The sequence below is a fragment of the Eublepharis macularius genome, chromosome 3 (assembly GCF_028583425.1).
Source record: "Eublepharis macularius isolate TG4126 chromosome 3, MPM_Emac_v1.0, whole genome shotgun sequence".
NCBI lineage: Eukaryota > Metazoa > Chordata > Lepidosauria > Squamata > Eublepharidae > Eublepharis > Eublepharis macularius.
In genome coordinates this window covers 175,283,436-175,310,017 of record NC_072792.1, presented here as the reverse complement: position 1 = coordinate 175,310,017, position 26,582 = coordinate 175,283,436, and the positions used below count along the sequence as shown (strand labels likewise).

The following is a 26,582-nucleotide window of genomic DNA, read 5'->3' as shown; positions in this document are numbered from 1 at the left end:
AAGGGCTAGAGGAGCATAGAAAGCTGAAGCTGGGATGAGTAGGACTGATAAATAGCCTGTAGGAGTAACAACGAAGGAATAATGGGTAAGAAAGCCACACACCAATAACCACAGGGAAGTTTCCCATCTAGTCCTCTTCTCATTTATAAAAACACAGATACACACACACACACATTCAGAACTAAACATCTGCTGTATCTAAATACATACCTGTATTAATACAATCAATTGGTTGGAATTAAAAAAGATCTAAGATCTGAGCAACTGCCGGTGAAAATCTTGTTTTGCAATCTGAAACCCAACAGGTTCGCACCACAACAGGTCCACCTCAGACTCTTATGGGGAGGGGCTGCAGCTAAGTTGGTAGCGCATCTGTTTGGCATACAGAAGGTCCCAGGTTCAATCCGCAGCATCTCCAGTTAAAAGGATCAAGTGATGTAAAAAACCTGAGTCTCTGGAGAGCTGCTGCCAGTCAGAGTGGACAGTACTGACCTCAATATACGAAGCATCTGATTTAGTACAAGGTGGCTTCATGTGACTCATGTAACACAGCTCTGTAGGGAGAGCCTCAAATAGTGCGATCCTATGCAGAGTTACTCCAGTTTAAGCCCACTGAAATCAATGGGCTTAGATTGGAGTAACTTTGCATAGGCTTGCGCTGAAAAAGAGCTTCAGGGCAAAACTAAAACGGCAGGTTCTGCTGATGTTGCACTGTCTCTCCCACAGGCACACACTTCATGTGTCTTTGGGACTAGCCTCCCTGAAGGTCCGCCTACTCCCTTACAAAGCCACCCGTCTTTGAAGGCCCCTCTTCAAGTGTCCCTGCTTTTTGTGATTACACAGGTGACAACCCAAGAGAGGTCCTTCTTGGTTGTGGCACCAAAACACCGGAACTCTCTCCCAAGGAAGATTCATCTGTCCCCTTCTGCTGCATTCTTCCGCCAGTGGACTTTTATATTTTGTTTGGCACATGTCATCCCTCCTCCACACCCAATGTTTTAATCATTTTAATTGTTCTTTTTATGTCTTTGAGTGTTTTTAAATTCTGGTTTTAGCTGTTTTAATGATGTGTATTGGTTGATTTTATTGGTTTTGTGTATTGGTTGATTTTATTGGTTTTGTATGTCTTCATTTACTAACTGCCTTGGTGGCCCTCATGAGGGCAGAAAGGCAAGACATAAATTTTGTTAAATAAATAAAAATAAAATAATTCACTGAGCAGCTTATTTACTGCAGGATGAAATCACAAGTTGGAGGGAAGAAAGAAAAGGGAAACTTCGAGATAATCTGTTCCTATGCTAATCCCCCCCCCCAAATTATTTTCTAGAAGCCCTTTTTTTAAAAGATGCCCTTTGTCTCATCACTGTAAAGATGTTCCAAGGCAACAAATACAGTCGTTTGGTGAAGTATATGATCAGAAGACTTTACACAGTCTGTCTGCTGGTCCACTTAGCTCAGTATTGCCTGCTCTTTGACTAGCAGCAGCTTTCCTGACAGAGAAAACACTTCCCCAGCATCTGTACTTCTTTAACTGGAGATGCTGAAATTCTACCCAGGACTTACCATAGGTGATATATCACTGAACCATGGCCTCTCCCATGTTTACATATGTTTGAGAGTTCCCTGCACTTTAAAAAGAGGCAAAATTCTGCCCCAAAGTACCCTGAACAGAAATAATATGAGCCATATAGACAGAATTGCATATGTTTCTTCATTTACATTGTTTATTTGGCAGATATTTTACTATCTGCCAGACATTCTTCCAGAAGACTGCGGCAAGACAACTCCTGATCTCAGCAGCTTTGGGGGCAGTCTCCAGTAGACGATTCTGGGATAAGACACTTGACCATTCTTGGACAAGGTGGTGGTTTTCCTTCAGGTGTTCACAGATGATGTTTTCTAGATCTATCTTCTCTTTTGTTGGCTTTGATGGACACTACCATTCTGCAGTGACCCACTTCTTCCTGGAGGACAGACTGCCAAAAGATGGCATTAAGGGGGCTGCTGCTTTATCTCAAGGGGCACCACAAAGATTCCTCTCTTCTCCCACCCCCTTTATTATCTAAATGAAACCATTTATTACTACTGCGATCCAGTGGTATCTATTGCGGTGTTCAAATCGGACAGGAAACGCGCCTGCAAAATAATGAGCAAACTAGACGTTTAACGGCTCACTGAGACATCCTTTATCTCATTCGGTGGGCTCAACGATCACAACACCTACCCAGGCAAGTTTCCTAGAAGGCCATTCAAACACTTCCAAGGAGAACCCTAAGAACTAGGCGGAAAGTTGAGATCCTTTAGAAGCAGAGATCTGCAGCAACTAACACATCCTGTGCTTCTCTCGTTCTTGCACGGAATCGCAGCCCACACACAGCCTTGAGCTTTAAGCATGCAGTGGACTGAGTATGACGTTACTACTTCAACCTGGACAATCAGGTTGGCAGCCTTATAATTTCAAAACGCCTGACATTCATCTTGACTGGTAGCTCGGTTTGTTCTGGGTTCGTTATCCGATTTGGGAGGAACTCTGCTCGAAGCAACAAGCAGGAAATCTTGTTCTTGCTGCACAGTGCTAATGCAGGACAAGACATCTGCAAATCGACGGACGGACGGACGGACGGAAGTTGTTTAGCTGAATTACAGCTCACATTTCTCACTGAGACTCAAGGTGGATTACAGAATAAAGAAAGAGGAGAAAAAATGTAATCAGACAGCATAAGACATCCAATGAAGAATGCAGTAGGGACCGGGAATACAAACTTTCAAAGACTTCAAGTTCCAACCAACTCTACTACTATTTCTCTGCTCCTCCAACATCTCTGTTGCTCTCCACAGCACAAGCAAGAGGAGAGAAGGGGATTGAAAATCCTTTGCCCACATCTTGGAGCGAGTAGCTAAAAGCATAATAAATGGAGAGCTTTGCCAAAGCCTCTGTTAAGTGTGTCTTGGCTCACAAAGGAGGAATTTGCTAAAATGCCTAACAAGGGGAAGTTCTTACACTCCAAGACTATGGATTTTCCTCCCAGGAAAATTCTTTGACACCTTTCTTGGCAGCTTTTAGAAAGGCTGTTTTATCATACATATGCCAACTGACTTACAGGGCAATCCAATATGGAGATGCTCCAATCTATGTCCACTACAATCAACACACAGGGGTTCATTATTTCATGGCCTCCTATAAACTGTAACCTTTATCAGCAGATTACTGCAGTTGTTCTTGAAGGTGTTTTATTGGATTAAAATTTATATCCTGCTTTTCCAATGTGACCCAAAGCAGCTTGCAAACATGATGGTAGGCAAACAAAACACTGTTAAAAATATACATAGACATTAAAATCTGTAGGGTAAAAATCACAAAGCTTACAAAGAAAGCACCGTCTAATTGGGTGCCTGCCAGGGACAATGAATATACTTACAGCTGAAAATCTGCCCCTTAAGAGAAAGCCTGCTGAAATGGAATGGTCTCGTGACAGGCCACAGACGGTGGGGCTTTCAGGACTGCCACCGGTAATCTGGTATGTAATGCAGGAGCCACGTGCAGAAAAGCTGAGAACAAACAGTTTGGAATGAGCCACGTAAAGAGGGGAGACCAAGAGAAGCACCTTCTGCCATTGGGGTACTCTCTACCAAAAGGAAGAGGTTTAAATGTTTAATAAAGAGCTAAATCTAGAGTTAGACTGGTAGCCAGATGGGAAGCCAGAGGGGAGGAAACAGACTGAACACCAGCTATTTGTCCCTATACATAAGTGTTTCCAAACCCTTTTTCCAAGGAAGAACCCCTAAATTATTTTTTCAAATCCTGAAGAAGTCTAACTTTTTCCATGCAGGAACCTATGAAATGTTTACAGACCAGAAAAAGGAGGAGGTAGGAGGGGAGCAGCACTCACCTTGTCTGCACTTTCGCACTATGATGTCACTTCTGGGAAGTGATGTCATCACACAAGTTTGAGAGCGTGCACAATTCAGCCCATTTGAGACGCAAATCAGCCCACTGCAAAGCGTGGGAGCGCTATCGGGGTGGCACAATGACGTCACTCCCAGGAAGTGATGTCACAACACCCCGGGAAGCTTATCCCCATGCCTCCTTCCCTCCACTGGCCAGGCGAGTGGTGACAGCAGGTGAAAGATGGAGCAGAGCAGGGGATCCCCTGCCCACATCAGGAGACCTGAGATGCCTATTAATAACCCTGAGGGATATTTGAAAATTGTCAAAGAAAAATTTATCCTGGAACTCCTGACAATGTCCTGCAGAACTGCAGGGTTCTGTGGGACACTGGTTGAGAAAACACTGCTGTGCATCTTACCCTCTACCTGCCTCTTGGTTCCTTATCTCGACCCTTCCCATGGGTAAACCAGATTCTGCTACTCGTTCACTGAAACCTCGCCCTGCAATTCATTGCTAACGGCTTCCTCGCCTTCTCCAGCCGCCATGGGAGTCCTTTGCCCGGATGCTCCCTTGCCGCTTGCTTTTCTTCAACGGCAGAAAAGAGTTCAGGCTTAAATAGTGAATCAGAGTCCAGCTCTCTCTACCACCAAGACGGCTGGTTGAAGGGCAGAACTACAGACTCTTCAGCTAGGACCCGACTAGCAGGCTATTAGGTGTAGGACAAATGGTGGCAGCCTAGACAGCCCAGTCTAGCTCAATCTCACCAGAGCTCAAAAGCTAAGCAGGATTGGCCCTGGTTAATACTTGGATGGGAGACCACCAAGTACCAACGGGGTTGCTAGGCAAGAGGAAGGCAATGGCAAACCCCCTCTCCTCATCTCTTGCCTTGAAAACACCATGTGGGGTTGCCATAAGTCTGACGCGACTTGACAGGTCACGTCACCTTCAGTCTGGTGGCCCTGGCCAATAAAATGCCACCAGGGATTCCCTCTACACCAAACTACCAGCCATCACTTTCCCTTTGGACTTCAGCCTACATGACTTTGACTGGCTGCCACCTACCCTGGGGTGTGAGCAGCTGGCAGAAGGCAGCAATGGGGACAACAACCGCACCTTGTTCCATCAGCCGCAACACTAAAAGCAGGAAGCTGGGCTTTTACACCAGTGGCCCCTGGGTTTCAGAATGAATCCCCTTGAAACTCAAACTGGTCGATTTAACAGTCTTCAGTTGGCTCGTCTACTAGTTCTACTTCACGATTTTTATCTTGGGTGGTTTCGAAACACTGCAAGTCGCTTTACATGTTTGGAAAGCCCCCTAAAATACTTTAAAATAAACTAATTACTTGGAATGAGCCATACCAAGTGCCATTATCAGCAGCCGCCTAGAGCCAAGAGGAAAGGAGGGCTATAGACAGACAGATGTCATCTACCAATATGGTGGTTGTACCACCATACGCTAACAAATCTAATTTTGCAAGCCACTTACATATGCAAGGCCTTTTAATGCACTGTCTCCGGCATCTGAAACCTTTACATAATTCCTAGCCAAGACGTGAACCAAGGTCTGTATGCTAGGGCCCCCTGTGGCAAGGACAAAATGTGCAGATTGAACCTCTGAAAGTACTGCAGGCACAGCCACAAAATGACTGCCGTTGCAGGGGAGCAATCACAAAGTATCAGAAGGTCCCAAGCGTCTTCCTATGATGGAGGCAGCTATTTCCAAAGAGAAGCTCCCTGAAAACCCAATGGAGATGCCTCCTCCAATCCAGTAAGGTGAAGGTAAGCAAGAATTAGCCGTAGGCTTTAGGATAGACGTGATTTGGGCAAGTAATAACTGGGCACCAGGAAACACATCAGTGGGCAACGTATTTGGGATAACTGCTCTAGCCGTTGCTGCCCATGGCCCAACACTGAAAAAATTCAATGTTGATGGTAGATGGTGCCTTCAAGTCATAGCTGACCTATGGCGACCCCTGCAGGGGTTTTCATGGCAAGAGACTAACAGAGATGGTTTGCCATTGCCTGCCTCTGCAACCCTGGTCTTTGTTGGGAGGCTTCTCATCCAATTACTAAACAAGCAAACCCTGCTTAGCTTGTAGCTTAATTTGACATTACGCAGTTTAAAGAAACAGACAGACCATTACTTAGTTGCAGCTAAGATTATGTACGACTGGCAGCAGCCTGTATCTCCTTGCAGCAAAGGAATTATTCAGCTAGTTAAGCATTCACCTTAGAAGAAGAAAGCACAACTGGGGGTTAGTAAAAAGCCCCCCTGGAAACCACCAGATTCCTATATTTTTGCTGACGGTATGACCGACTAATGTGTTTGTCTGTTCAAGAAACTACAAGGGCTAGATCCTGTAACTCTTGGATCTTTATGCAGCGATTTACATCCTTGCTAATGGTCACCCAGGTAAAAACTTTACCACTAATCAAGCAGACATCATATGAAGAGGACCTGAGTCAGCCCCCTGTAAATCTTCTAGGTTTGTTGTAGGCCCTGTCCCTTGCAAACAGAAGTCACAGCTTAACTACTCGTGTCACCTTAAGCAGATGCACATCAGACTGGAAGAACTAGATTAGCCTGGAAAAGGGTTTTGAGTTCCTTGACAAGGTGCTAGTCCTATATGAGGAAGGGCAAGTGAACAAGCATCAGGGATTTCCTCCATCCCATGCCTTGTTCATAAATATTGTTGATCTCTAAATTGTATGTATTTATTATACAAAGACCCTTTCTTCTTTTTAGAAAGCTCAGTGGCTTTCTCCCACTCAATGGTTTCTTTCCCCATGTTCTTCAAATATTCTGAACGTCCAGAACTGGAATTTTGACGTATGAGTTATTTGTACGCTGAACTGGCAAATCATTTTCACCGTCGCGTTTCGACTTATTGAAATCAGTCAGGCAAACTGGCTTAAAGCCCAGAAGCCCTGCTTAACTGGCTCGTGAACGAGGTGGAAGGGGACTCGTTCCAGGATGCTGCTAAGTCTGTCCAGCTGACATCCCCCGAACGTCCAGGAGATGCCAACAGTCCCAATGCAGCACCAATCCAGGGCTGGCAGCACTCCAATAAAAACTGAGCCCAACGGTGTGGGCGCATTTGCCTCCAACAACACATCCAGTGCAGATGAGCATCTACCTCTGATGCACGTGGAGATGCTTACACATGCACATGTGCAGCTGCCTCAAACTGAATCAGACCATTGGTCCATCAAGGTCGGTATTGTCTACTCTGACTGGCAGCAGCTCGCCAGGGTCTCTCAGCTAGATGACTTTCACTTCTGGCGGGGATTGAACCTGGGACCTTCTGCATGCCAAGCAGACACTCTTCCACTGAGCCATGGCCTCTCCCTATGCTTCCAGTTATAGTTCTGCACTGGTAGACCACGACAGATGCAGAAGGGAGGCGTCTCTTAAAGATAAGCTCTATTGTAGGAACATACCATTTTCCTATGCTTTGCAGGAAAAAAAATATCCTATGAAGACGCCAGTCCCACGGGATGTACACCAACGCACACGTGCACAGGACTGCAGACCAAGAGGGAAATTTCTGATTTCTTTCATAAAGCTACTGCGGCCCTTCCCAGATCCCCAAGATCAAGAGTTATCAACGCAAAGTAAACATGGCTGCAATAACGCAAAATAACTATTAAGGGCCTACAGAGAACGTATGCTGCAGAAATGCTATATTCGGATCTGACGCCACAACACACCCATTCTTCCTAAAGTCCTTGCATAGTTTTCTCATAACTCACATATCACCAATCTGCCAAGGAAGCCCCCAGTGCATACTTTTCAGGAGGCAGATCCAAAGCTTCTTCAACAGAGCCAACAAAATCAAGTCTATAAAAACCTCCAGTTTTACAGCCAACACAGGAAACATTGTGACAATGCTCACGCCCCCCACCACCCGGTCAAGAACTGGGGGAGGGTGTATAAAAATGCAATTCCAGGCACAAAAGAAGTTTTTTAAATGCAGGAAAAAGAGAAGGGGCCTGGGGCGCCGTTGGACTGTTATTCTCCTTTAACAACAATGGGAGAGGAAGGAAAGGAGATCCGATAAAACATAAAGGCAAGGAGGTTGTGGCGAAGAATGTTTATCCCCCCCAAGGATTGCACACGCCAGATAAAAAGGATATCAAATGGGATGTGCCACAACATGGCCATTGTGTCAGTGTTTCCAAACGTGCAGATTCAAAGGAACAGGGAGGGGGGGTGGTCATCGTTCATGTGGAACTCAGGTCATGCAGCCCTTTAGCAAACGCAATTCCAAAGAAAGTTTGCCAGAGGACAAAACAGTGTCAGTTAAAGAAGGCAAAGGCAGGAATAAAACCGTGCAGCAGCAGAGAAAAGACTTATAGAACAGCTCAGGAGCCTCAAAATCAAAGCTCAAGTCCTTGGAAGCAAGAGAAGTTTGTGCCAAAACTGACAAAACAAAATCTGGCCTACAAAAAAAACACACACGTAGCCCAATCCTATACGCATTTATGCAGAAACAAGTCCCATTAAATGTGGTGGGGTGTACTGCTGAGTCCGTAGGATCGGACTGTTCAATCCAGATAGCCCCTGGAGGCCCAGAGATTTCAAGGAAACCCTGCTTCAGACGTCAATTGACTGGGGTTGACGTTTCGTCTTACATGATGCTACCAAAGCCCTCGGCATTTTTGAAAGAAACGGGAGCAAAAAAACAGCAAGCCTCTAAGAGAGAGCAAAAGAGAACAGACAAAGCTGTTTATGGGCGCAGCAAGGCTTCAAGAAGGCTGGAGGGAAGACCACAGCCTGTGTCGTGTAAGGAGGTATGGGCAGAAAGGGAGGGCACGGCAGATCTGTGAAGGATCAGGAATCTGGGGAGAAAGTGGAAGGGGGTCGAGAACCGTTATAGGCATTATAGAGGCTTAGAAAAACAAAACAGGCCTCCAGGGACACCTCAGAGGCTAACTATATTTATCCCAGCATACGCTTTCGTGACTCACAGCTCACTTCATCAGATGCACAAGACTGAGCACATCTGAGTCCTACACCCCGTTCCTCCAGTCTGAACTCACTGAAATCAATGGACTTTGGCTGAAGCAAGCTTTCAGGATAGGACTGCCCCGAACAAATGCATTTGTTGGACACTCAGCCCTACGGATTTCCTTGCATGGATAATGGGCTACATTCTCGATCTACAAAGCTGCCTTGGTCCACTTCTGTCAGCGGTTCTCCAAGATCTGAAGTTCTCTTCCCAGCCCTGTTACCAAAGACCCTTCAACCAGAGAAGCCGGGAACTGAACTGGGAACTTGGTGCATGCAAAGCATGTGTTCTGGCATGAAGTTGTGGCTGCTTGGCTTGAAACCAACAGGATCTGTTTCCAGGTCAGTGTGCAATCAAGGCACCAACCTTGTTGCAGCCTCCAATTGTAACTTCCTCTAATATCAATGGAAATGCAGGTGATCGAGGGCCAATTCAGATGTGACTGACACAATGCATGCGATGGGGGAAAGCCTTTGCTAAGCCAGCATTGCCTATGGGAATCATAACATGTTAAAAGGGAGAGCATTCACCCACTTGGTCTGCATGTTTCTGGTTGTCACAAGATAGGCATCCGTGCGGCACAAACATCAAAACATGTTTCACTTTAATAATAATAACTGTGCTTATATACCGCTCTTCTGGACTGATTAGGACCCCACTCGGAATGGTAAAGAAAGTCAGTGTTATTATTATCCCCACAATGCAGCCGGGGCTGAGAGGAGTGGCTGACCCAAGGCCACCCCCTGAGTTCATGGCAGTAGTGGGATTCGAACCACCAGAGTGCTGACTCACAGCCCAACCACTTAACCAATATGCTACGGCAGCTCCTATAATAATAACTGTGCTCATATACCGCAGATTATCGCCCCACTCAAAACAGCGAACAAAGTGAGTGTTGTTATTAGCCCCAAAATTCAGCGGGGGAGCTGTGGCTGAGAGGAGTGGCTTAATCAAAGCTACCTACTGCGCTCATGGCAGTAGCGGAATTTGAACCAGCAGAGTGCTGATTCACAGCCCAACCACTTAACCATTATGATGATCCCTATATATGCAGTGTGACCAAGAGACCACAGCTTGCCATCTAGCGAGTTCTGTGCTTGAGGCAAGATTTGAACCAAGGACTGACTCTCTCTCTTTCTCTCTCTCTGTAGCCAGCTTAACAGTTGTCTGCCAGTTCTAAGTTCACTGACTCCTCACTATGCAAGCAGGAAACGGCAGAAAAGACTATCCAGTAAAAGAGTTTGAAAAATACTGCCCATTCCCTGCCTTTGATACTGGGGGGAAACCTATAACACTCCTCCAGTAAAATACATGCCTATGAACACAGAGGTTATGCAACCAGCCAACTGTTCAAAGCACTGCAAGTTGTGCGTCGCTCTACCCATACAAACAAAAGAATCTGAAACATACCCACAAGCAGAGACGACAATCCTATGTGCATGCACACGGGAGTGCTGTGGGACACTCCCAAGTCAACACGCGCAAGATCAGGCTACAAAGTCCAGCTCCTGGGCAATTCAGCAGCAGAAGGGGGTGAAGAAGAACCTTTTGCTCTTTTGTAACAAGCCAATAAATCCAGGAGAAAGAATGAGCCGCCCGAGGCCTTTGTTGTGTTAATATTTGCCTTTCCCTCACCAATCAGGCATCTCTCATCAAATTCCCAGGATCGTCCATCTCCCTTCGCATCTTGACAGCATTAAGGAAAACAGCATTTAGGCATACTTTCATGGGGAGGAGGGAGAGAAAACATTCCAGGATAAGCGATCCCGTGACAACGTATGACTTGCACATTGCTGTTTGGAATCTGTTACTAACGTGTGACCAAAGTTCGTACAGATTTCAAGCGCATTAACAACGGGGGGGGGGGGTGGAGAAGAGGGTGCAAAAGATATTCTGCTTCTGCGGAATCGTAGGCAAGTTTCTTCAGACAGAGTTACTCCCTAGTATGTCTGCTTTGGAGTGCTTTTTTACAAGCATCTTAAAAGTGTCTCTTGCAGCCGGCACGTTTATTTGATGGATGTCAGTCTCATTTTATCCAGCTAGGCTTCCTTCAACAAAAGTACACCCAAGATTACTCGAGTCCTATTAAACTTGGCAGGGCTTAGAAGATACCTAGGATACAGGGGCTGTCGGGGGCTGACATGGGTTTTAATGGCAAACAGGCTGGCGACTTATGTCATCTTTTTCAAAAGACAGGCAAGGAATAGGAAGGAACGTCACTGGCTCCGAAAAACGTTTCTGACATCTGGAAAACATACCCTCTATTTGATCTTCCAAACAGAGGGATGAGAGCAGAGCGTGTGCCCGGCCTCACTCAAGCCCTTCAAAGCCTGCATGAAGTCAGGCGACTTTCTCCCAGAAAGAACAATCAATGGGTCATTCTGCCTATCAAACAGAACCCCCCACCCCAAGGATGCCTAATCAATAATTGTATTATTTCCTTCATCCGCCCGGAAAGATAGTTTCAGGTGGGTCGCTCTGGTGGACTGCAGCCGAAGAGGAAGCTTTCGGGTCCAGTGGCACCTTAAAGACCAACTAGAGCACCAAGGTTTATCTGAAGAAGGGAGCTTTGATTCTCAAAAGCTTTTGCCCTGGAAATCTAGCTGGTCTTTAAAGCACTGCTGTTCTCAAATCTTGCTCTTCATTCGCCCAGACGCATATCCCAACAACTGGGAAGGGAAGAGCGGAGAAAGGGAGGGGTGGGGAGGAGAAAGCAGTCTGCAAGCAAGTCCATGGGGGGGGGGCGGATTTTGCACATGGAATCGCTCTCCCTCCCTGGAAAGAAAAGGCCTGGGGTGGGGGCTAAAAAGAGCTGGGCTTGCACAACTTCGGGTTTAGAGAGAAATCTGAAACAAATTAAGGAGCGCGATCCTCCTCATTTCAGGTGGGTAGCAGCGTTGGTCCGCAGTAGAAGAGCAAGTCCAGGAGCACCTGAGAGACCAGCAAGCTTTGCAGGGTATATCTGAAGAAGGGAGCTCCGGCTCTCCAACTCATAGCCTGGAAATAGAGTTGAAGGCGCTGCTCGACCCGAATCCTGCTGATCGTCTTGATGATTTTGTGTCGGGTGACTGCATGCTGCACGCAAGGGGAATGGGAGGAACGGGAGACAAAGCTTCTGCCACCCCTCAAGCCCACCCCCAATGGAAGCACGTTTCCGATTTGGAGAAGGCAACTTGATGCATTATTTTTTTTTAAAAAAAAAAAGAGAAACGACGACCACAACAAAGCACCGCCCAACTCCCGATCGCGGCACTCACCTGGTTTGGGATCGCGGCTCCCTTTCCCCCCTACAAAGAACAGCAACCGAGTAGAGCCCAGGTTGCAAAGGGAGTCACTCAGACATGGATAGGGCAATGCTGGCAGCAGCTCCCGGAGGATGCAAACTGTGGAGGGCTTTTTTTTTTTCCTCCCCCCCTTTCCCCTCCCCACCTCCCCACCCACTCCCGCCCCCTTTTGCTCGGGCTCGCTTGCTGCCGCTGCTACCCTGGAAGCAAGCCGCAAAAGCCAAGGGGAGGAGCATGCGCAGAACGCGGGACCTGGCACAATGAATTGCGGCGCAGCAGGAAAAAAGCGCTCCGCCCTTCGCCTTGCTTTGCAATGACATCATCCTTTTCGGTTTCGGGGCGGAGCCGGAGAAAGGCGGAGAGGGAAGGAGAGAGCTCTGCTCATTGGATCTTTCCCAGCTCCTCCTCTGGCTTTCTGGGAATTGTGGTTCAATGAAAGGGCTCCTCTTGCTAGAAACCATGACCCAAAAGCACGGTAAAAACTACAGTGCCCAGGAAGCTTTGCGTGGCGCAGTCGCGGATAGAAGAATGACAAAGGCGGGCGACGAGGGAGGGCGGGCCTTAGAGCTTCAAGAGGAGAAGCCGCTCGCGAAGAGCGGCCATATTGGCAGCGACGGTGAGGTTGGTCGATGTTGGTTCCGCGGCCGCCCTGGATTCGTGAAGAGGGGAAAAAAAAAGAAACGGTTCTGAGCTATAAAGGAAGCGGGATATAAAAGGGAGGGAAGAGGGGAGAGAATGGAGGATGCGGACTTGACCTGAGAAGAAAGCCCCCTTCGAGGTGTTTGTTTAGCGACGGCGGAAAGAAGGGCCAAAAGTCCGCGGTGGGCGTTTGGTAATTGTGGGGAAGGGTTGCGCGCGCTGGGGTAGGCGAGAGAGGTAGGGTTGCCATGGAAACTTGGGACAGGGTTTGAGGCTCCCGCCTCCCTTTAGACCCTCGACCGGATTTGCTCGTGCTGGTGGGCAGTGGCTGGAAGGGTTAAGGTGCTCGTTGTGGGGAGAGGCGCGCGAGGGGCGCTGCGTTCGATTCCCGAGTTCGGCTCTTAAATCATCGAGACTCCCTAAGTGCGTAATTGGGGGGCGGGGGGTTGTATATTACCAAGAAAAGTGAATTGTTTTTGTCTCCCCCCACCCATCTCCCAAAATGAATGAAGCTATGTGTTGCCAATCGCAGAGTGGTGGCTGGAGATCTGGAATTATAGCTACAGAGGGTGAACTCTGTGGCATTTTACCCCTCCCCAGGCTTCACTCCGAAAATCTCCAGGAATTTATCAACCAGCAGCTGGCAACCCCAGATCATAAGGCTCTACGTGAGTCAGCCATGGGATGCTCAGGGTTTTGATATCAGCCACTTGCATGGTTATTGTGAGAATGTTTCTGAGAACTTTGTATGCATTGAGGAAAAGTGCATGGAGAAAATTCACAGATGGGGGAGACTCAGAGAAATGGGAAGTTAGTTGTTGTAGATTTTCCAGGCTGTATGGCTGTGGTCTTGGCGCGGAAAATCTACAACAGCTAACGTTCTCTGGCTGTGAAAGCCTTCGATAATATAAATGGAAAGTTCTTTTTTAATTTGGAGGGGGGTTAAGATTGGTCACCCCTTTGTGTTTTTTCTTAAGCCCCCCCCCTACTTTCTTACCAGCAGCAAAAACTGTGGTCCTTTGTGCCAGCCACCAACAAAGGAGCTGCTGTAATGCTATATGCAGGTTTTAGGAATGCATTTAGCATTTGTATAGTGCTTCCAAAGCAGTGCATTATGCATTGCTTTGTAATCCTTAAAACGTCACTTGAAAGTTGCATGAGTATGATGGGCACTGAGGGCGACTCTCTAAGCCCAGCTTGTAATAATGAGTGATTTGCCCCACTGGCTCAGATTGCAAATTATCTCTCTTTTTATGGAGTGTTCTGAATTGGATTGGGGACTGTGGTTACCCCTTGGAGGAGACAGAGACCTGTAAGGCTTTGCTCCTTTCCCCTCCATCTGTGCAACCTATCCAGATGGGCCTAAAAAAACTGTCAAAGAGTCACTTTCTTCCATTATGGCAGGTGCTAACAGTGCAATCCTGAGCAGGTCTACTCAGTGGGGCTTACTCCCAGGAAAATATTCTTAGGATTGCACTGTTAATGTACCCATCATGTGTGCTTCTGTGCTGAGCCAAAGACGGTGGGTGAACTGGCATCGCTCAAGGGTTCTGAACTGGCTTGCAAATGCTTTGCTGCATGCCCATTAATAATAATAATAGTATTTGATTTATATACCGCCCTTCCTGACAACTCCCACTCAGAGCAATTTACAAATAAGTTATCTCCACAACAACATTCTTGGTCTGCTGCTATGGAAATAAAGCTTGGGCGAGGAGGAAGGAATTGCATTGCCTCAGCAAACCAGTTGGGGGTAGTGTTGGTATTTGAGCATGTCAATTGCCGGCATTGCTGCTAGAGAGTTTGTGGTAGAGGCAAGATTTGAAATGGGGACCAATTGGTTCATAGAGCAGCCGTGGCATACCAGCTGTCTGTTGACTGGAAATGGGAGCAGGTACAACCTGAAGCTACAACATTGGGGTTAGGTTTCGTCAGTTCATCCAGTGCTTCAAATTCTACAGTGTGATGTTTGTCCTCTGCATGCAAATATCAGCCTGTAAGAGTGGGCAGGAATATTTTCCCTTTTTGACAGATACTGTCTAATATGCTATTACAAAGGTGTGTAGTTTTAAAAAATATTACAGTCCACCTTTCTTGCTGAGACTCAAGGCAGGCTACACAGTATGAATCAATATTGTCAGCCGGATGACACATCTAATGTGATAGGACGTTAGCAATGTGGTAGGTGTAAGATGAGAGTAATCCAATTTTAATCCTGAGTACACTTGCAAGAAGGAAGCCATCAATAAACCTGATCTCCACTTAGAATATGAGGGGGTACATATGTTGAGCAAAGAATAGAGAAACTTTGCCATGCGTGGTCCAGATGGACAGAGGCCCTCTGTGGTGCAAAAAACCAGCTTGCAAATAAATCCACTCAAGTTATTAGCCTACAAAAATATGATCAGCCATCCTACCTAGACACATTTTTGGACATCATTGTGGCCGCTGGTGGCTCAACAAAGCTCTTCTGGTTTACAGAATCTCCCTCCAGGTGAGTGGCCAATTCAACGTGAAGAATGAATTGACGCTACTTAAATTTGAGTTTTCTTTTTTCAGGAGCCTCCAGAGCAGAGGATGTGAAATGTGACTTCTGCAGCCCATCTCTCTACTAGTTCATGCTAGACATTTCTGTGATTAGTTTTTTGTCAGAACACTGGCTGGGCCGGGAGAGAACAGGAAATTCAGCATTTCATCCCTGCGGATCTCCAGTTTCTTTCAGTCTTCTCCTACATCCACATCACTTCAACGTGGTTATTCCTAAGAAGCCCGTTTTTCCTTCTGCTGCATCTAGGGGACAAGGTTATTGATGTGTTACGGTCTAATAAGGAGAGGATAGTATTTTAGGAGTTTTAAGACTCTTCTGATCGTTTTAAGGTTCAGCCTCCATGAGGATTAAAAATGTCACACAACAGGGCCAGTCACACCTACACGTACATGAGAAATCCCAGAGAAAAAATGTTTAGAGGAAATGGGGGTGTTAAAAAGTCTCCCAGAACACAAAGAGAAATGTCTGTACGAACCCGTGCGTTGCTGTGGCATTTTGGGTTGCCATAGCAATCTACAGGGTTGCCTGTCATTGCAAAGGAGAAGAGGAGGAGTGCGAATGAAGCCAGGGGGTTGAGGGCTGGTGGGGGTTGGGGATCCTTCCTCTAGTTCAATCTGATTTCAGACCTTTGTGTTTTAAAAAGATCCAATGGTAAAGGTAAGTGACAATGTTTTGTGGTCTTTGTGAAATCACATCATGGCCAAAGCATCGTTGCAGCCGAATTAGAAAGTGTTTTTTGCGTACAAAGAGAGCTCCCGTATGAGAGTCAGAACTCTCTAGTCAGCGTAGCTGCATATTGGCTCCTTTGCTTTCCAAGGTCTCAGCCGGAGGTCTTTTCCTAGCATTTCTGCTCCCATCCTATTTGCCGACAATAGAGATGGAATGTTGGACCTTCTGGTTACAAAATGAGATGCACCGCAGAACTGCATAATGAGACACAAGGCTGCGGAGACCATTGCTCCATCTGATGTCATACGGCATATCATATAAACTGGAAAAATAGCAGTTCCCCTTCCCTGAGGAGTTTGGTGCCCAATTTCACTTCTGGGCAGAGAGGGTGTAAAGGAGATGGCATATGCCACAAGGGTAAGAGCATAAGCAAAAATTCATTTCATTTATACCCTGGTTTACTTGCCAGCAGGGATCCAATCTAGCTTACAATATTTCCCCCTCTGTTTTATCCTCCCAACAACCGTACGAAGTAGGTCAATCAGCGTGACTGACCTGAGATCACTCAACAAGCTTCCATAGTAAAGTGGGGATTCGAACCTGGGTTTTCTAGATGCTGGTCCGACACTTAACTATTACACCACGCTGGCTTGAAGGCCTATAGTCAGGCCTCTTGAGAATTGCTCCCACTGCTGTTGCCATCTTGGAAGCAAAAGCAATCTATCCAGGGGGATTTCTGGCCATTCTCTTTGAGAAGTGACCTGCTGCTCTCTTGTTTGCTCTTCCGATACTTTGTGAGTGGAGTGCTTAACACCCACACCTCAAAAGCTAAAAGTTCTGAACTGCTCAGGAACAAATGATGGGCTGAGATGGTTTTCCAGCAGCACGAGATATCTACTGATACAACTGCATGCCGCTTAGTCCTGTCAGATGGTGGCAAGACTCAGTCCTGATTTGAGCGAGGCGTGTTTCCAATCCCACTGCCAATGAAGTTGTGTACATAAGTGCAGCTCAAAGAGATTCTGCCGTCAGATAATCCAAAGTGGTGATGGCAGAATAGATGTTTGGCGTGCCCAGCCTTTTATCTCCGTCACCCCAGCCAGTTTTGCTTGGATGTGTTACTTCAGTGGAGCTTACTTCCAAGAAAGCATCTTTAGAATCTGCATGTAAAGATAGTCTTCAGCATGCTTACTTGGTTGTAAATCCCATTGATTGTGCTGAGATGGTCTTCCAGAGGTCTGCGGCTAGTATATGTGGACCCTTTGGCTGAAACGTGCTATTCACTTCTGTGTTGTATCTGGCTATTGGCCCACTTAGCTTGATGTGGCTGACTGGCACCCCGCACTCCGGAGATTTACCTAACATCTACCCAAGATCCATGCCAAGTGAAACTGCCAGGATTGAACTTCAGCTTTGCTGTGCAGGTTCTCTTAAGTTTACACTTAAAAGTATATTCAGCTGTTCTTGGAAACAGCAGAGGTAGGAAATCTAAGATTCTGATACGCTTCCTCTTCCAGGCGCTGTGCCTTTACGTTTTCCAGAAAGATGTTTTACAACAACGTTGCTTCTGTGTGTGTGCTTAATGCTTCTTACCTGACCTAGTTACTTGAAAAAGTAACCCAGCAGCACTGGAAAAAATTGCCACTGCTGCTCGCGCCATCTAGGGTATATGGTTATTTAATGTGCTTGCTGCTCTGTGGGCTCAGTACTGGAGTTCTGTCTCTGGACAGGACCTGATTTCTACATGGATCAAACAGGGACCAGCACCGCAATCAACATTCCTTTAATTACAGCATTCCTTACAGCAAGGCTAATTGCGTCCAGGTTGCACTTCCAGGTTACAAAGGCATGTCACAGCCGCTGGGTGATCTTCACAGCCATCCTCCAAGAATGCCGCCGCCATGCTTTGTAAGCTAAAAACCAGCCCTTTGCCACAGGCAGGCCAAAGTCTGCTCAGGTTAATTCGGCCTGGCCGTGTGTCATTGACAGGCCAGTTGCTGCTGTCGATGCATTGTATGTAATGTTGCAATGGGTGATCAGGACGATGCATTAGGGGAACGTGATCCTCGGGTTTATCCACCCCGCCTCAAGGCTGGTAAGTATGACACAACAGAATGGTTTTAGGCCGAGGTGGTTGGCTGAGTCACAGATAAACAAGCCTGAGAAATAATTGCCTTGTTTATTTGAAGTGATTGCATGTAGCAGGCATGCGATCTCTGGTGGCTTGGCTTGAGTGGGTCTGCTTGCCCTTTCTCTTCCCTTTTTTACAGGCTTCCCCACTGCACAGTTTAAAATGTTTTCCTTCAGCAGAAGCTGTAAGAGGAAGAGCAGGGAAATAGTCACACATCCTTCCTTGCACCAAACCACCTCTTCAAAGTGACTAGTGCAGAACTTGCCATCATTTTTCCATACATGTCCATGTCAGGTTTCTTCATCCGTCTGCAATTAAACTCAGGGTGGCTGGACTGGAAAGTAGCTTGAACCCAGGGACGGAGAACATGGGACAGTGTAGTGGCTTGATGCAAAGCCACACGAACTTAAATTGTGTGGGAAGAGAAGACTGAAGGATGGCTTATTAACTTTGGGCAAGGTGAGAATTTAGCATTCAAAGAACATCGTGTCCTACATCGGATATATGCTTAGTGTTGAGCTGTCCCACTTAACTTTGTTCAGCTGAATTGGCTGCATTTACTGCTGACAAAATTATGTGGGTGCGCCCTGTGATATTTTTTTTCTGTTGGGCTTGCCACCGTACATCTGTATTGTATCAATACAGAGGTGGTAGAACATGAATCCGATTCAAAAATCTTAACGCGTTTGCTTACGAGTCAATGTGATTTGGAACGTGAAGGCGTTAATGATATTCAAAATCTTTTTATTTAAAGAAAGCTCTGTGTGTGTCACGCTAGTTTTTTTTGCAGTGAGCGAACGATAATCTTGTGTCTTTTCAGCCTTCAGGATGCTGTGTTTCTTCGCCTGGGCCCACAAGATTGCCGTGTGATGCAAATCGTGCATCGGGAGTGGGAAGCCGAGAGAACTTCGATTAACCCGGTTGCTTTCCAGAGCTGTTAGTGGGGGGGGGTTGCCACTTGGAAAGCCCTTTGTTGTGCTGTAGATCATAACCTACATAGCAAAAACGGTCGCGAGATCCTTTATGTGAGAGCAAGTTTGGTGGTGGAGAGCATATCGACTATGCTGTTTGTCCTCCAGGGGGAGAATGGAGCATTAATTCCGGCCAGCTTCCCGTTGCAAGTAGAAGCCTGCATGGAAATGCAACTCCAAGCCTAACAAAGAGATGCTGAAATGCGCATCAGTTCGTGCAGCAAGCTAAGCGTTTGGCACATGGATGCAAAAGGCTGTGTTGCTAACCAGAGTTCTGTAAAAACACGGATTTTGAAAAGCAGAAGGGGGGGGCGCTAAGGTTCTCAGTACGACCTATAAAACCCCCTTTGGGGGACACAAATCACATTTATTCACATCATACTCTGCCATTCTTCTCAATAGGGACCCAAAGCAGTTTACTCCAGTCTTCTACTTTATCGTCACAACAACCTTGTGAGGTACGCTGTGAGTGGCTGAAGGCCAAATACTGGACTGTTCTTTATTGAAGTAAGCCCTGTTCTCTGTTCATGTTAGCCCTGTCCTATTGGAAAATGTTCACACTAAGAACATCTCCCATGCCTGTGAGCCACTGTTTTGTGGTTAAGAGACTAGTCCATAGACCTAGGAGTCCCTGGCTTGACTTTTTTTAACAATAAAGTGACCAATAGCCTTAGACAAAACAGCATCTCCCAACCTCACTCTCCAGCTCCCGCCATAAATAATCAGCTATGAAGATTATAATGCTGTTTCATCTACATCTCATGGCATATTGGCAGCAATCTCCAGCGTGGTACCCAAGAATACCATTGGACTTTCCTATTTGCTTCTTGAGAAGGGGCGGTATGATAATGGGAGAAAGTATGAGTGGGTTCAGTCCTAAGCAGTTAACTAGTAAAGCATTGAGTTCATTTTCAGGCTGATCATCACAGCCATATATATGCTGGTTGTGTAGCCATAGCAGTAGACACAGACCGATCTTGGCAGCCTTTCTGTGTGATTGTGTGCAGGGAGCATAGTCTTCCCTTTCTTCAGAAACGAAGGAGCAAAGCAAAGAGCTGATCAGGCCCTCCCCATAAATGCACCAATAATGGCAGTAGGGTTACCAGCCTCCAGGTGGTAGCTGGAGATCTCTGGGAATTGCAACTGATCTCCACAGGAGTCATTTTGTACAAAAAGAGCTGGAGGAACTCATTGGCATATGCCACGCCCTTTGCCAGCACCAGAAGTGTGTCATTAGCATAATTGATTTGCATATGCCACGCCCCTTGACATCACCTATCATGGCTGTTTTGGAGCCAATCCTGGCTATTCAGGGCCAAGATTGGGCCCCAAATGGCAATGGGGGCTGAAAACGGTCAGGATTGGGCCTCTGCTGAGTGGGAGAGTGATCTACCACCTGTCAGTGGCCCAATCCGGGCTGTTTCGGCCCCAGTCCAGGCTGAAACAGGCCCAAAATGGCTGAGAGGTGGGCAGGGCCACCTGTCATGTGACCTCTTTGGGGAACTGCCGGAACTGCATTCCTGTGCGTTCCCCCTCAAAATGAGCCCTGGATCTCCAGGTGACAGAAGTTAGTTCTCCTGGAGAAAATGGCTGCTATGAACGGTGAACTCTATGGCAGTGTACCCAGTGGAGACCCCTCCCCAAACCCCACCCTCTCAAGTCTCCACCTCCAGAATCTCCAGGAATTTCCCAACCTTAACCTGGCAACCCTAAATGGCAGCTAGTTCATGATGGCCTCTATTATCAAACAATTATAGCCCAGCTTCCCACAGCAGCCATTTTGAGGCAGTCTGGTTGCCCTTCTCCAGATTCCAAAAGTACCCAGAATTCTGGCACCGGGTAGCAGGTGCAACCGTGAAACAGCCACTGTAGAAGGCAGAGCCAACCACAGAGAGGTGGAGTTGCCAGTAAATCTCCAACATTTCAGGCAGGAGTTCTATGTAACAGAATGCCTTTTAAAACATTTTCTTGCAGACACACAGCTAATCAAGTTACACGGTGCAGATTCGTTGATGGTGGCTGCTTAAGCAACAAAAATCTGCCCAGCCAATCAGCTCTCCGGTGGCCAATCAGAAGCTCTGTTGGGCAGAAGTGCTATCTACCCTTGCCCAATTTCTAGAAACATTTGTGGGGTGCCAGACGCCCATGAGGGCCATGCTGGGGACCTTGTAAAATGTATTTGAACTGTTCTTACAAAGTACCCTCAATAAGACCAGTCCCACGTGACATGCTGGTATGCTTTTACTCATGAAACAGAGGGTGAATTGCTTGGGTGGGGTTGCCAACTTCCAGGTGATGGAGAGCTAGTTTCTTTCAAAGGTGGGCTCTGGTATTAAACCCAGCTGAGAACCCTTCCCTCCTCAAACTCTCCATCCCCACATCTCCAGGAATTTCCTAACCTGGAGCTGGGAACCCTACATAAAGTTTGGGGCTGAGAGGATATCCCAATGGGCCTTTTCCCCCTCATACTAACCACTATGATATGTCTTTTCTCAGGTTGGCAGGCCTGGCGTCAGCAGTTGCACTAAGAAGAAAGTTCTCCAAGGCTGGTCTGTCTCAGAGCAAATGCGTCTCTTTACCTTCCTGTCTGGGGGCTCAGTCCACATTTCCTAGCCACCATAATGCTCTTTCCTGAGCCCCTCCTTGTGTGTGCGCAGTGGCCTCCAGTCAGAAGTGACAGCAGTAGGTCTAGGAATCACCAGAAACTCTATGGTAAACTCTACGGTTGCACATGGAAGTGGCGTATCAGCCCAGAGGCTGGCGATGTTTTCTTTATTTTTCTCCTGCCATTGCTTGGACTGGCAACAGGCAAAAGGGATAGTGAAAAGGAGATTGTCCTCTATAAGCAGGCACACGGCAAATCTACCATTAGATGACCTTGGCTAAGCCATTGTCTCTCAGCTTCAACACATCTCCCATCCGCAACATGGGAATAAGAATGTGTGGATGGTGCCCTCAAGTCATAGCTGGCTTATGGCGACCCCTGGCAGGGTTTTCATGGCAAGAGGCTATCAGAGGTGGTTTGCCATTGCTTGCCTCTGCAACCCTGGTCTTTGTTGGAGGTCTCCCAACCAAGGCCGACCCTGCTTAGCTTCTGAGATCTGACGAGATCAAGTTCACCTGGGCTCAGTCCACCCCTCCTAGCCACCATAATTCTCTTTCCTGAGCCCCTCCTTGTCATTCCCAGTTCTTGGATGGCTGCCTTTCCTGCTCTGGTATTTCAGAACCTCCATGTGCTCTGAGACTTTACCTCAGCCTCTTCGTCTATCTTTGATCATGCAAGGCCTTTGGGGACCAGCTCCGGCATTCTTGCCTTTAAGCTGGGCTTACCCTTTGTCTCGGTTCACTTTAATGTTGTCTCAAAAAGTTCTCACCGCAGAAAGACCCAAGTAAGTCTTTTACACCTTGACGGGATCCATGTTGGTGCAGGTGCATTGTGGATGGGAGTGCATTGATTTCCAGGTAAGTATCCGGGCCTGAACTTTGTGTCCCCATGCCCAGGGAGCGGGGTGGGGAGGACACGCCACTACAGTCCAAAATAATGGTATAGCTTGGGAGACACTCCAACCTTGCCTCTCTGCTTGCTAAATGCATACATACATGTCAGTTTTCAGTTATAAATACCAATGCAAATAAATTTGACTGAAACAATAACGCTACTATATGATACATCACTTCAGTAGCACCTTAAAAACCAACTAGATTTGCAGAGGACCTACTTGGCCTTTAAGGTGCTGCTGAACCCAAATCTCTTCTGCTACAGACCTTCGTGGCCACCCACCTGAGACTGTCAGAGCAGTAGTAGTCACAAAACACCAGAACGGAAATAAACATTAAATAAATTTTAAACATAAATACATTTTAAAAAATATGAAATTGGCATGAGAATGAAAATAATTCATCCCATGAATTGTGCACTAGTTCCTATCAGTTACACATACTTTTAAAGCCATTAAAATAGCAAATACCCTCGAACGTGCTTGAATGGGGCCAATATAGTTTCTAAAAACTGCAAATACAGTTTATAAAAACTGACACACTGCATCCCTTCTCCACAATACAGCTGAATGCATTTTGGGACTATCAAAATGTAGTAACCATATAACATTTAAAGTATAGTTTCCAGTTCTATAACACAACCATGGAGTATTTTTCTCCAGCCTGTTAAACCTCATTATTAGATCAACTACAATATATTTAGCATTATATATTAGAATACTTTTACAACATATCTATACTTTTGATTGCTGATTCATAAAAAAACACATTTTAAATTATTTCCAAAAGGTATACTAATAAACTTATCTTTCATCTAAGACTAATACTTCAAAAGCTTTGGTGTATGCGAGGAATCAGTTTCCTTCCGAGTAGAGGGAAGGGTTGTTCTCTGTAAATACGTCACATTTCTGTGGTATGCCTGAGTCTTCCACTTGATTCACGCCTTTCCTCTCTGGAATCCTTACAACGTCCCTAGAAGGAAGGCTGACGTTATCCATATATGGCAGATGGGACATGGTGGCTTGCCTCAGGGCATGTAACAAGGTAATGACTAAGGTAAGATTTTAACATTGGGAACTGCATGCTGATTGTGTGTCTACATAGCCCTCCAGACACACACACGCGCCATAGTCCTCTATTATCAAATCTGATTGCATATCATTGCCAGGTTTTTTCCAGCAAGAGTTACCTGAGATACTTTTTTAAAAAAAAACTGGAGATATCAAGAATTAAACACAGATATGGCTTCTGAGCTACACCAGCCCAACGTTCTGTCTATCACAATCTCCTACCTAGGGATGCCAAACTCCAGGTGGTAGCTGGAGACCACCTGGCATTAGAACTGATTTCCAGGTGACGGAGATCAGCTCCCCTGGATAAAATGGCCGCTTTGGAGGGTGGACTCTATAGCATTATACCCTACTCAGGTCCCGCCCCTCCCCAAACCCTGCCCTCTCCAGGCTCCACCCACAAAATCTCCAGGAGCTTCCCATCCTGGAGCTGGCAGCCCTACCTTGCCCTCTCTCCCAAGAGCTCTGGGTGGCCTATCTGGCCCTTCCTCCCATTTTCCATCATCACAAAAGCCCTCGGAGATAGTTTGGTGATACAGTTTGTCCAAGTCTGAGTCTCGTAATATTTGATACAACACAACCGTTCTCCGTCTTTCCCAAATAGATTGGCGAACAAGTCCGCCCCATAGTGTACGGAGGGTCTCCCTCAAGCGAAAGCTTCTCTTTGATCCATGGACTTAGTTGTGCTTTCAGTGCCCGAGCCTGTTGTGACTTGTTAGTTCCATCAGCCAATAGGAAGGGAGGAAACCTCTGCCCACAGTGCCCTTTGTTGCTTTGGCAGCTGGATCAATCGTGCACAAGTATCCGGGTGGAGTTGGGAAGAACCGTACATCTCGCCTACCAACCACTTATTTTTTTTAAAGACCAGACATCCTAAGAGGATGACTGTGACTTGTGCTCATACTTTGTGCCAGATGACACAACCAGGGCATCAAATTTCCTCAAAGCTACAACGCCCCATGTACATGAACACATGGAGCTGCCTTCTACAGAGTCAGTCCTTTTATCCTGGTTTATACTGGTGGTGGAGAGTGCCCTTGAGTCATAGCTGACTTATGATGACCCCCTGGCAGGGTTTTCATGGCAAGAGATGGTTTGCCATTGCCTGCCTCTGCAACCCTAGTCTTTGTTGGAGGTCTCCCATCCAATTACTAACCAAGGCTGACCTTGCTTAGCTTCTGAGATCTGATGAGATCAGGCTCACCTGGGCTATCCAGGTCAAGGCACATCAACTGCTACCTGGTTCTTTTAAATGGAGATGCCATGGAGTAACCATGGAAATTTCTGCATGTAAAGCAGATGCTTTGCCACTGAATAATAATATAATAGCTGTGTTACTATGCTCCTCATGCCACAGTCAGAGCAGTAAACAAAGTCAGTGTTGTTATTATCCCCAAAACAGAGCTGGAGCCGGGAGGAGTGGCTCCCCCAAGGCCACTTGCTGAGCTCATGGCAGAAATGGGATTCTAACCAGCAGACTGCTGATTCGCAGCCCAACCACTTCTCCACTGTGCTACACGATCCCTGCCCCGCCCATGATGCCTCTTTTGTGAACCTTTGATCATTATTAGTCATATCAAATTTCCAGTTCTGCAGATATTTTCCCTCCATGTAGGCTTCTAAATGGCATGGAGTGCCATGCTAAGTAGCAAAGTGCTTGCCCATGCGCTAGAGAAATGCTTGGGTGTTTTGCAGCTCCATGTCCAACATGAAAGAAGCATAACCACCTATCACTGTGCAGTTCCAAGGATTCCTTTAAAAAAATAGCCCTGACACATCAGGAAGAATACAGTCTTTCCTGATGAATAATAATTGGCAGGTGGGGCGGAAGGGAGAATGACAACTCTGTGAAAATCAGAGTGTGACAATTGTCATTTTCACTTGTGACGGGGGGGGGGGGTTTAAATGTTTGTTTGCTTTGTAGTTTGCCTTTTATTCTGAGATCACAAGGCAAGATTGCCGACTATAAAACCGTGCAAACAAACAGCTAAGTCAACCAATGAACAAGGCAGTGGGATAAGGCTTAACATCCCAATGGAACACACAACGGTCTGCGCAAGTCAGTACTGTCTACTCTGACTGGCAGCTGCTCTCCAGAGTTCTGTCACGTTGTGTGTTAACTGGTGACACGAGGCACTGAACCTGGGCCTTTCTCCATGCAAAGCAGATGCTCTGCCCCCGAGTCATGATCCCACCCTATGAAATGCTGCCAAGATGAAGCTACCAATTTCTGCAAACTCAGCAGGCAGCTGACCCAGCAGAGCAATATGAAATCTGTGCAGAATGCACTGTTCCCGCTCCGCAATATGCATCTGTCGAACGCACTGTTAGGGCATTGCAGTTGATCCCAAGCACATGCGTACAAAAGAATAGGGCTAATCCTGCTAATTTTCATCACCCTTCAAATGGCAAACTTGGCAGTCTAGTCAAGAGTAAAGCAGCAAAATAAGGGCTACCCTCAGACAAAGGATTTTTTCACACTGGAAGGAGCAAGGTAGTGTAGCAGGCAAGGATCCAGGAGATTTGAGCCCTAATCTCCACACTGATATGAAACTCAGGGTGACCTTACACAGTCAACCTCTCTGAGACTAACCCACCTCACAGGGTTGTAGAGAGGATCGAATGAAGGAAAGATGGAATTTTTTTTTAATATACAAGAAAAATGGGGAAGGAAAACGCAGGAAACCAGTGTTTTGTAAACTAAAAGAAGAACAAAGTGGATGCCCACATGCCTGAATCATGAACAGATCAGGGCTGAGCGTACTTTTTGCTCTGTTGCTCGGGATTCTATTAACTGGAGGTGGCAGAGGAATTTGAACCCTGGACTCGTTTACGTGATTGCTTCTATCTAGCAGAAACAGAGCACTGACT

General features: G+C 46.6%; 1 protein-coding gene across 1 annotated transcript in view; it reads right to left on the bottom strand.

The window, feature by feature from the left end:
* The window catches only part of RAB30 (RAB30, member RAS oncogene family), a 53,047-nt gene extending 40,748 nt beyond the window's left edge, over positions 1-12,299 (bottom strand). The window contains exon 1 of the mRNA XM_054974250.1: positions 12,159-12,299. The gene's annotated coding sequence lies outside the window, so the exon portion shown is untranslated. The remainder of the gene's footprint in view (positions 1-12,158) is intronic.
* Positions 12,300-26,582: the final 14,283 nt, after the last annotated feature.